The following is a 9966-nucleotide window of genomic DNA, read 5'->3' as shown; positions in this document are numbered from 1 at the left end:
AATTAAAGCCGAACCACTGTAGCTTCCAAACAGTTGAACCAGAATGAAATTTGAACAGCAAAATATGTTCCCAAGAAAGTCAAACTAACTCTGCATAACATCTCTCTGCCTCTCACCTCTTAGGTCTTCCAGACCAGAAATGGTGACACCTACCTGTAAACCCAGCACTTGCAAGTTAGAAGCCTGACCAGGCTGCACAGCAAGACCCTGACTCAAACTTGACAAATGGATAAATCAGTCCATAAAAAGGGATACAAGGGTGTCCTCCTGCATTTCACAGATGCACCAAATGTCTTAGATGTGCTACCACCGGCCTCAGAGAGGGAAAGAAAAAACAATCCTTTCCTTCCCAGAACCCATCGCTGAGCACCGGACCATCCTAGGAAACTGACACCTCCTGACCAGCGCCATCCTCATCCAACACTCATCTACTAGGACCTAGGCAATCCCAGTGAAATGGGACTTGGCACGCCCACTCAAACGTCAATGCTGCCATAATCAGAGCATGAAACCAACAATGTAACAGAAAAGCAGACAGCCAGCAAACGCAACTGAGCTGCAAAGCTCTCCCTGAAGACAGTGGCTAGGTCAGCAGTTCTCAACCTGTGGGTCACGACCCTTTGGGGGAGCCCAGCAAGCTTTCCACAGGGGTACCCTAAGACCACGGAAAAATACAGATATTTACATTATGACTCACAACAGTAGCAACATTACAGTGATGAAGTAGCAATGAAATCGGTTTTTATGGTTGGGGATCACTACAGCATGAGTTGTATTAAAGGGTCGCAGCGTTAGGAAGGCTGGGAATCACTGGTCTAGGTGGTTCTCCAAGACCCAGCTCCTTGAGCCCAGGGACGAAACGTCCTCTGTTTGCACTCAGATCCTACCCTCGCTGATGCACATTTGCTTTTTGAAGGGCTCAGGGAAGAGGCTGGCCCTTCCAATTCTCTCCACAGGAATCCCAGGAAGTGGGAAAGTGAAACTGTTGCTTGGGTGATATAGATGGCCACCCACACGCACTAAAGGACAAGCTGGAAGGAAGCCAGGGCCCCTTGCAGAGGACTCAGCAAGAGGCCACTGGTGAGGTAACCTGTTGGGAAGCTGCGTTTGCTAGGCTGCAGCTGCTGATGTTTTTCACTTATCTCTCTTAGGAACACAACCAGAACAGTCCATCCTTACGGTCTTAACCTAGAAGCTGCAGCCACTATTGTCTTCCATGAGTACAGCCTTCCCTACGTGGGTCCTGATGCCATCTTCACATGGACTTGTCTTGACCATGGACGAGGATGGCTTGGGAGGAGGGTGGAGGGGGGTGCAGACTGGCTACTTGAGTTCCCATCTAGTTGTCTAGCCGTCCCGTCTCCTGCCATCTTGGCTCAGGCCAAGCTCAGGGCTGTACGCGTGGTGTGTGTGTGTGCTTAGCACTTCCCCCTGGTCTTCCAGCTGGTACTCATTGGTGTCCCCTGCGTTTTGGACCAGCCTGCAGTCACGTTAGCACCTCAAGCAGTCCTCTTGTCCTGGTTTCTTCCTCATCAAATCCCTCGCTCTGCTTATGTGTCGGAACACACCCAGGACATGAGGTTCGCCCTGCCTGCAGCCATCACCAGGCTCATTCTGCTGGTTGGTAGAAGGAAAACCATTTAGGCTGGGCATCTTGGTGAAAACCTGTAATGCTTAAGAAATTGAGGCAGAGAGATGTCTGCCATTTACTCCAGTCCAGCCAGGATGCCAGTGCACTTTCCATTTCGCCGGCATTAAGCTTTCTCTGAGGTTTTCAGTGAGGGCCAAATTTCAGACTTCACCAAAAACTCCATCTTGATTTTACCTGTTTTCAAGACCCTCTACACCTGCACCAGAACCCTCTGGAAGGCAGGGACTCTGATATAATTTAGCCACCTGAAAGATTTTGATTGGCTTTATTTTGTAATTCCAAAATCAGATAACATTTCATTCTGTAAAGTAAAATAAATATCCCACCAATCTGTCTAGATGACGTAAGTTTTATAGATAGAGAAAGGCAGACAAAAGTCAAAACAAAGAATAAGAAAAATTTCAAAGTTATCTTGCTTGCCAGTCAAAAAACAGAGAGACAGAACAGAAAAATAACTAAGTCATTAACTTGTTTGCGTAAGGATTTGTGCTGGCTAGTTTTATGTCAACTTGATACAAGCTAGAATCATCTGAAAGCAGGGAACCTCAACTGAGAAAATTATTTTATAAAATCTGGCTGTAGCATATTGTATTAATTAGTGATTAATAACAGAGGGCCCAGCCCATTGTGAGTGGTGCCACTTCTGCAATGGTGGTCCCGGATTCTATCAGAAAGCAGGCTGAGCAAGCCATGAGGAGCAAGCCAGTAAACAGCACCCCTCCATGGCCTCTGCATCAGCTCCTGTCTCCATGTTGCTGCCCCTGTTTGAGTTCCTATCCTGACTTCCTTCAGTGATGCACTACGGTGTGGAAGTGTAAGTTGAATAAACCCTTTCCTCTCCAACTTGCTTTTGGTCATGATGTTTCATCACAGCAATAGCGACCCTAGCTAGGACAAGATTAAAGTACATAAAAATAACTTCACTGTCTTAGTATTGGCATTTCCTTTCTTGGTATCTTCTCTTTGGTTATTTTGCTTTATTTTTGAGAAAAGGTCTAATGTAGCCAGGCTGGCCTTGAATTCAGTGTGTAACAGAGGATTATCTTGTTTGGAGGTTCTAGCAGGGGAGAATAGCTACTTTCATGTCAACCGAATCAACCCCAGCTATCAATGGGGTGACAGATATCGCAGCCAGATCGTCCTCCCATTCACAAAGCATGGTTTTGAACTCCTGATTCTCCTGCCTCCACCACCCTCTCCTGTGCCTGGCGTATGGCATTTGCACCATACCCAGCCTCCCCCATGGGTTTAGACAGTCTGGCAATAGTTGAGTTATTGGCAAGGTAGAACTTTAGCATGGGTGACTCCATTTTGAGTTTCAGCCTGGTCTGTTGTGGCCCAATGCAGGAACTTAGTCCAAAACAATTTCATTTAACATATATAACTTTGCTCTATGACAATGCCCAGCAGTTACACTGTGCCGGAATTGTCCTTGCTCACCACTTGTAGGTTCCCTATTCACCCTGCACGCTACTACCACAGTCTTTAGGGCAGAGGCACATGGACCTTACTCAGGGCCTGCTGTGCACTAGACACAAACCGTGTCCTTGGTCTTCATTCTCACTTCTCACTTTAGAACCTGTTCCTTAGCACCTTGACTGTCCTGCCTCATCCTAGTGCCTCTCCAGACAGCCAAAAGCTTACTCCTCAAAGTTGTTTGTACACTTCCAAGCAGTCTCCTTCCCTGCGCCTGGCTCCTATTCCCATCAAAAGCAAGTTCCCCCTTGGAATGTCCATAGAAGTGGACATTCATACCCAACACAGAACACACACTGCATTTGAAAGGACAGCTATAGCATCCTCTTATTGTAACTGTTTGTGCTATGAACACATCTTCCATACCCGTGTCTCTGGGTGCAATGGATGATGAAACAGTAAGCATCCAGTGTGGGTATACTGCACTGGATGGCAGGCATTCAATAGTCCTCACAGAACAAACAAACATGATGAATATGTGTCAAAATGGAGGAGCCACCTCAGAGGGCTTCCATATTATGTTTCTATATTACTTAGTACAAATGACAAACATCCCAGGTCCACACAGCTAGGCTAGGAACTCCTGTACCGTGTATCATTTGTCATGGACCCCATCTGTAGAAAAGGAAGGGTGTGGCTGTGTAGGAGATACCACTGACTCCATAGGCTCAGATTTCTTTTTTTGTTGGGTTTTCTTCATTTTTAAGATGGAGTTTCCGTGGTTCTGGCTGACTTTGAACTCACGACCCTCCTGCCTCTGCCTTCTGAAGACTGGGGTGAGGCCAGCCCTCACTTCTCAGCTTTCTTCTTTGCCTCTCTTTGCATGTGACCTTTTCCCTTCCCAAGGGTGGGTCTTTCCCACAGGATATGGAGCAAGGCTTGCATGAGACACTTCCAGTTCACTGATAAATTGAGCCTTTTCCTCTCTTTCTTCATCTTACATTCAAACATCCCAGGGAAGAGAGGCAGCAAATGCCTCAGTGGATAAGGGCTCCTGTTGCCAAGCCTGACACCCAAATTCATTGCTGAGATCCACATGATGGAGGGAGAAAACTGATTCCTATAAGTTGTCCTCAGATCTCCACACTTACACCGAGACACACACACACACACACATACACACACACACACACACACACAATTTTTTTTCAAGATAGGGTTTCTCTGTGTAGCCTTGGCTGTCCTGGACTCACTTTGTAGACTAGACTGGCCTCGAACTCACAGCGATCCTCTTGCCTCTGCCTCTCGAGTGCTGGGACTAAAGGCATGTGCCACCACTGCCGAGCCCAGATTCATTTTTTTTTTTTTTTTAAGAGTGCTGGATTGTTACCATGTTCATCCAAATAGGAGTGATACCGTCTGCGTTTAAGGGAAGTGCAGAGGACTAATGAGGAGTCCTGAGTAACCCAAGGCTGAACTCTCAAGAGGCAGGGTAACATTCTGTGAAACACCTAGCGTGGGATCACAAGCCACATCTTCTTCAGCTGAAGGATGAACCTGGACAGCCTGACTATGAACACTGAGGGCAGTGCCCCACCCCTTGCCCCAGAGAGGCAACTCCACTTTCCCACATCTAGTGGTTATTTTTATGGATAGACTTATTTTTATCCATTCTCGACCTCAAACCTGCAGCCAGAAGAAGCCAGACCCCAAGGCTGCTAGGTTCCTGGAGCACACAGGCTGCCGTGGCTGGGGCAGCTACAGAATTCAGATTGTGGTCTCTCTCCTCTAGAATCACCTGGAAAAGTAGAGGAGGAGGGTCCTCTTCTCTCATCCCAAAAGCCCAGCCAACAGAAAGTGCTACTTTAAGAAAAGAAGGACTTAAAAAAGACAAAAGGCCAGAAAAAGAGAAACCCTGTCTCAAAAAAACAAAACAAAACAAAAAACCAACCAACCAACCAAACAAACAAACAAAAAAGAAAGAAAGAAAGAAAGAAAAGAAGGACTTATGGCTTCTGTAGACATCAGTACCCTGGCCTGCCAGCCTGGGATGGGACAGCAGAACTTCTCTCCCTAGCAACAGGCCCCAGCACCGCCCCCCCCCCCCCCCCCCCCCGCACCATGCCCATAGCCCTGCAGCCCAGAGACCTTTAGGAGATAATCTTGCTTTTCATAAACTAGCCAGCTATGGTCATGTATCCATCACCCATGGCCCCCGGAGGCCAGGCAGCCATAGTACATGTGTCCTGTCCTAGGATGACACATCTGGTCTAAGCTGCTATTCCCCCAAGACACGCTTACCAAACAGTTAGGCAATGCCCTCACTTCTGCCACCACTGAGAGCCGGAAGAATACTTTGATACATCCAGAGAGCCATTTTCAGAGACTGGCTTCCTCTTGATAAAGATGCAACTGTCTCTCTTACTTGGGCACTAAGATGTCAAACTGTTGCCATCCAGCAGGGAGCCTGACAAGCTGTTAGCTCTAAGTCCCTGCAGCTGGAACCTCTCTCCCTTCCCCAAGGACTGACATGGTGGGCTCCTGAAGTTGACGGGTTTTTGGTAGGACCTACCACATCTAATGAGGCACATGCTTATCTTCCAGTGATATGACTAAGGATAGGAGGGAGACCAGAGGAGTTGGAGGTGTGGGGACAGAGAAGACCAGTGTCACCTTTGGTGTCTTCTAAGTGCCTCAAGGGTAAGAGCTATTTCCTAGGAAGTAATCCTTGGTGGTTTTTTTTTCCCCCAGCAAGAACTACTCTAAAATCTCCCCTTACCTTGCAACTGGGCGGGGCTTGTGGCAGGGTGGGGGGTTGGAGGGTGGAGGGATGGGAGTGGGATGGGGGGTGGTGGAGTGTTGAATGCCTAAGGAGGAAAGGCACCAGCCCATGCAGGGCTTATAATGTATCTTGTGCCCGTATTAGACAGGTCCTGAGTTCTGAGCCAGTTGCTCCAAATAATTCCTTTACTTTGCCTGTTTAATGTCTCCCTACCTCAGGAAATAGGAGGTAGATGAGTTATTGAGAAATAGCAGAATATGTTAGGTGCTGTCATGCAGGCACACGGTCCCAGCAATTAGGCTGTAGAGACAGGAGGATAGGAGAACCAACATCTTGGTTTCTTCCTGCTCATGGCCTCTGCGTCCTGGGGGCAGAAAGGACGCCCGCGCAACACAGGTGTGACGTGCATGTGGTACTGAGTTAGTTAGTTTGGGCATTTGTCTTGCTCCTTTGGTGGAGACAAGATCTTTTTTGTTGTGTAGTTATAGCTGACCTGGCACTCACTGTGTAGTTCCGGCTGGCTTCGAACTCCTAACAGTTCTCTTGCCTCAGCCTTCTGCTTGCTATGATTTCAGGGGTACTCTACCATGCCTGGCTAGGTGTGGGGAGGGCCTTTTTGAAGCTCTATTAATAGGCTGGAAGCTGTGGTAATCCTCTTCCTCCTAGCATACCGTTCTCCATAACCTGTGAGGTTATGTTAGCCTGCCGGCGCAAGCATATAAACAGGAGCGAGTATGCCTGCTGAGGTGGGTGTGGGAACGTATCAGTCAATGAAGACATGTTGTGTGAGGCGGCTGAGGGTGCATGCTTGTACTTGAAAGCCATAAGGTTCCATGCAAAAGCTATGGGTGGCACTGTTGCACAATGCTGGTGGGTGTGTGGCGGCACGGAGGTGTGATTAACAGTTTATAGGCTGTGTCTAAGTGTGTATGGGTGTCTCAGCATATACAATCTAAAATGGAAATGTGTGACATAGTATGGTACAGGGGTAGAAAAGCGCATAGGCGCTGAAATGGGTCTGACTTGCCCTTGAATCCCGGTTGTGATTAACCAGATCTGTAACCTTGGGCAAGTCACTCAATCGTTAATTTCCTCAACCATGAAATGAGGACAGTAATGGGTACCTTTCGAGACCGCCACGAGGGCTAGAAATGATATTGTAGACGCAAAGGTTTGGCTGTGCAACCCACACACAGACAAGCAGCCGTTCTCTGCCCTGTGGACATCCCTTTGGTTGGCTACACAGGCAAAAGAGAGCGAGTTGTGACTTGTGACCTACGTGTGAAGGCTGATGAGACACATATGTGTGAGCACCGTGAGCAATTGCCTCGTCTTTGCCAGTGAACTCTCAGTTCAGATGGGGTCAGTAGGACAAATGCCCACAGCCTCCTGAGGTTCCTGGGTCCTGGGTCTAAATCAGAATGAGACTGAGAGGCCTGGGGCAGCTGCAGGAAACCTAAAGGCTTGCAGAGACTTCCTTTATTTCCCCTCCACACAGCAACGGTTGAAGACCGCTGCCCACATCCACTCCCACCTCCACCCACACACACCCCTGCTCTGCTCTCCTGTAAACAAGTACCAGCCTGGGAGGAAGCTAAGAAGTCAGAGGATTCCCCCTAGCCTTCCTCATTCCGCCTTAAGACCGACCAAGTAGCATCATCCCGCCGCGCCTAGCACTCGGACCACCTTAAGAGCTGAGCAATGCTCTGGCCTCCCGCCAAGCCCCACCCCCGCAGGCTCTCGCTCCGCCCCTTTCTCCTCCCGCTCTGCCTAGGGAGAGCTGGGGAGCCCTAGTCTGGCCGGAGTTGGCTGGAGCTGTTGCCATGACAAGCATTTTCTTAAGACAGCTCTTGCTGTTGAGCCGGTCTTAGGTTGGGGGTGGGGTAGGGGCACGAACTTCCTGGGGGACCATCCCTCCGAAGACACAGGAGGTCAGACACCCGCCCAGCTCCCTGCACCCATTTTCTTCCAAGAAGGTCTTTTGCGTGGAAGGGCTGAGGAAGAAGACCCAGCCCACTCCCCCCCGTGCTGTAGCTAAAAGGCCAGTGCGCAAAGCCAGCATCACTAGGTGGTTTGCCACACCGGGGAGAGCAGTGGGTGGTCACCCCACCCTATTCGGTCCATGGAAACGCGGAGGGAGAGTCCCGCTCGGAGACACCTGGATCTTTGCTAGAAAGAGAGGTAGGCTTGCAGAGAATGAATTGACTCGGGATTTACAAACTTTGTTTCTTTCTTTCCTCTCAATGGCTTCTCAAAGTACCCGAATTTCCTCATGCTAGCAAATTCTGGGAGGGGTGGGGTGACGGAATGAGAGAGAGAGAGGAGGGCGGGGAGCGGGGAGAAAATGCGAACGATCTTTCTGACACTGAATTTCTTCCCTGTGTTCTGAAGAATCACATAATCAAACAAGTGATTTCTTTGCGTTTTCCTCTGGATCATGGGATGGGTAGAGGAATGGAGGGGCTGCCTTTTTCGCACCCGAATTAAGCTTCTGGAACAAGTATTTATTCCAGCCGACCCCCTTCCGCTCCTGCCCTCCCCCTCGGCTTGGGAACCAGCCTTAGAATGGAAAACTGTTGCAGAAAAAAAAAAAAAAAATATTTTCCGCGTCTGTTCCCTTTCTCGAAAGCCCCAAAGAGAGATGGGAAAAATAGAACCAAATAAATCTTCAGCGGGAAGCAAGGCCTTAGGGCCAAGAAGGGGGCACACGGGGGGGGGGCATAGGCTAGAAGTTGGAGGGTGAGAACCAGGAGCGCACAAAATTAAATTTCTTTGGCTTTGCATAGAAACCTCAGCAGTTTCTCTCTGAGGCTTACAAAACATCCTCAGACTTTGACGTCTATAATTAGCTGTGGAAAAAGCTGGGAGTTCCCTCGCTCTGCTGTTGTTTGAGTGTAAGCGTCCAGAACCAACTGTAAGAGTGAGTGTCTCCGAGGGCACCGCCCCACGCGTCTCTGCCTCCACAGGGAATGAAAGAGAAAGGACTTGAAAAGTTTTTGGTTTAAAGCCCAAAGCTGTGGGGCTGGCTTGGGCCTCTGGCACCTTGAGAGGGTCCTTAAAACAGATCGATTAAGAGATAGACATTATGGATTGCCACCCTCACCGCCCCCCCCCCCACTTTCCTCTCTCCTGTCTTGGACCACCTGGCATCTTTCCCTGAGATGGGTTGAGCCTTATGCTCTGGTCCTTAAGAAAGAGTGCCCGTTTGCTTCTTTTCCAGCTGGGTGTGGGGAGGGGGATGGGAGGAGGGACCCGATACGTCCTGGGAGGATTCCCTGACCAGAGCCATCTCCTTTCTGGGCACTCCTGCCGGGTTCACAGCCCCCCCCTCCCTGGGATCCCCAGTGCCAGCTTGCAGTGTCAGGTGAGGAATCAGACAGTTGCCTTGATACCAAGAGAGGAAAGAAGTGGAGAGGGAGGGAAAACAAATTCCCGTTCTGCAGGCCACCTCCTCCTCCTCCGGTTGGGGTGTCTGGCAGGGACTCTTCCGATCCACCTGCTCCATGCTTGACACCCCCACCCAGCCATTTGAATTCCCCCATTCCTGGCTCTTCCCATCTAGAGACCCTTTCCCAAAGTACCCCCCCCCCCCCGCACTAGGTTCTTATGTAGAAGGAAGAAGACCAGGGCTTTTTTTTTTTTCCCCCCAGGCTGGTATCAGCGTGGAATGGTGCCTAGGGGAGAGAAGAATTTCAGAAGAGGGCCGGATGATTTGGGCAGACTAGCTAAGTTACCTTCCGAGGCAATGAGAAAAGCCTCGCTGAGACCCTGGGACAGAGCCGGAGGCTCAAAGCAGAGTTTAATGGTAGCCAGGAAAGGAGTGTTTGGGGATGGCTCAGACTGTACCCAACCTGTATTCTGAGTTGGTGCCCTTATTCTATAGGAAGCGGGGAGGGAGAGGAGGTGGGGGGGAGGGAATCCTAGGGGAAAGATGCTGGTAGACGGGGAAGGGTGGCTGTTGTGTGAGGTGCCTGCTCTAGTGGCCTTTGAGTCCTGGGTCTTGGACAGCCTCGGGGTAGGGGACCCGGGAGGGGTTGGACACTGGACTACTTTTCAGCCCAGCTGTGCCCAGGCTCTCCCCCAGCTGTGACGTGAGCCCCACAGGGCTGGGAACACT

The 9966-nt window shown here is 49.8% G+C and overlaps 1 protein-coding gene across 3 annotated transcripts in view; it reads left to right on the top strand.

The window, feature by feature from the left end:
- The first annotated feature begins 7605 nt into the window (after window positions 1-7605).
- Atp2b4 (ATPase plasma membrane Ca2+ transporting 4) overlaps window positions 7606-9966 on the top strand; it is a 96456-nt gene continuing 94095 nt past the window's right edge. The window contains exon 1 of one of the 3 annotated variants that reach the window (XM_051147416.1): window positions 7606-8030. The gene's annotated coding sequence lies outside the window, so the exon portion shown is untranslated. The remainder of the gene's footprint in view (window positions 8031-9966) is intronic. The other 2 variants (XM_051147415.1, XM_051147414.1) reach the window with 2 other exon arrangements.

This window comes from Acomys russatus, chromosome 6 (assembly GCF_903995435.1).
Source record: "Acomys russatus chromosome 6, mAcoRus1.1, whole genome shotgun sequence".
NCBI classification, from domain to species: Eukaryota; Metazoa; Chordata; class Mammalia; order Rodentia; family Muridae; genus Acomys; species Acomys russatus.
This window is presented reverse-complemented; position numbering and strand designations above follow the sequence as displayed.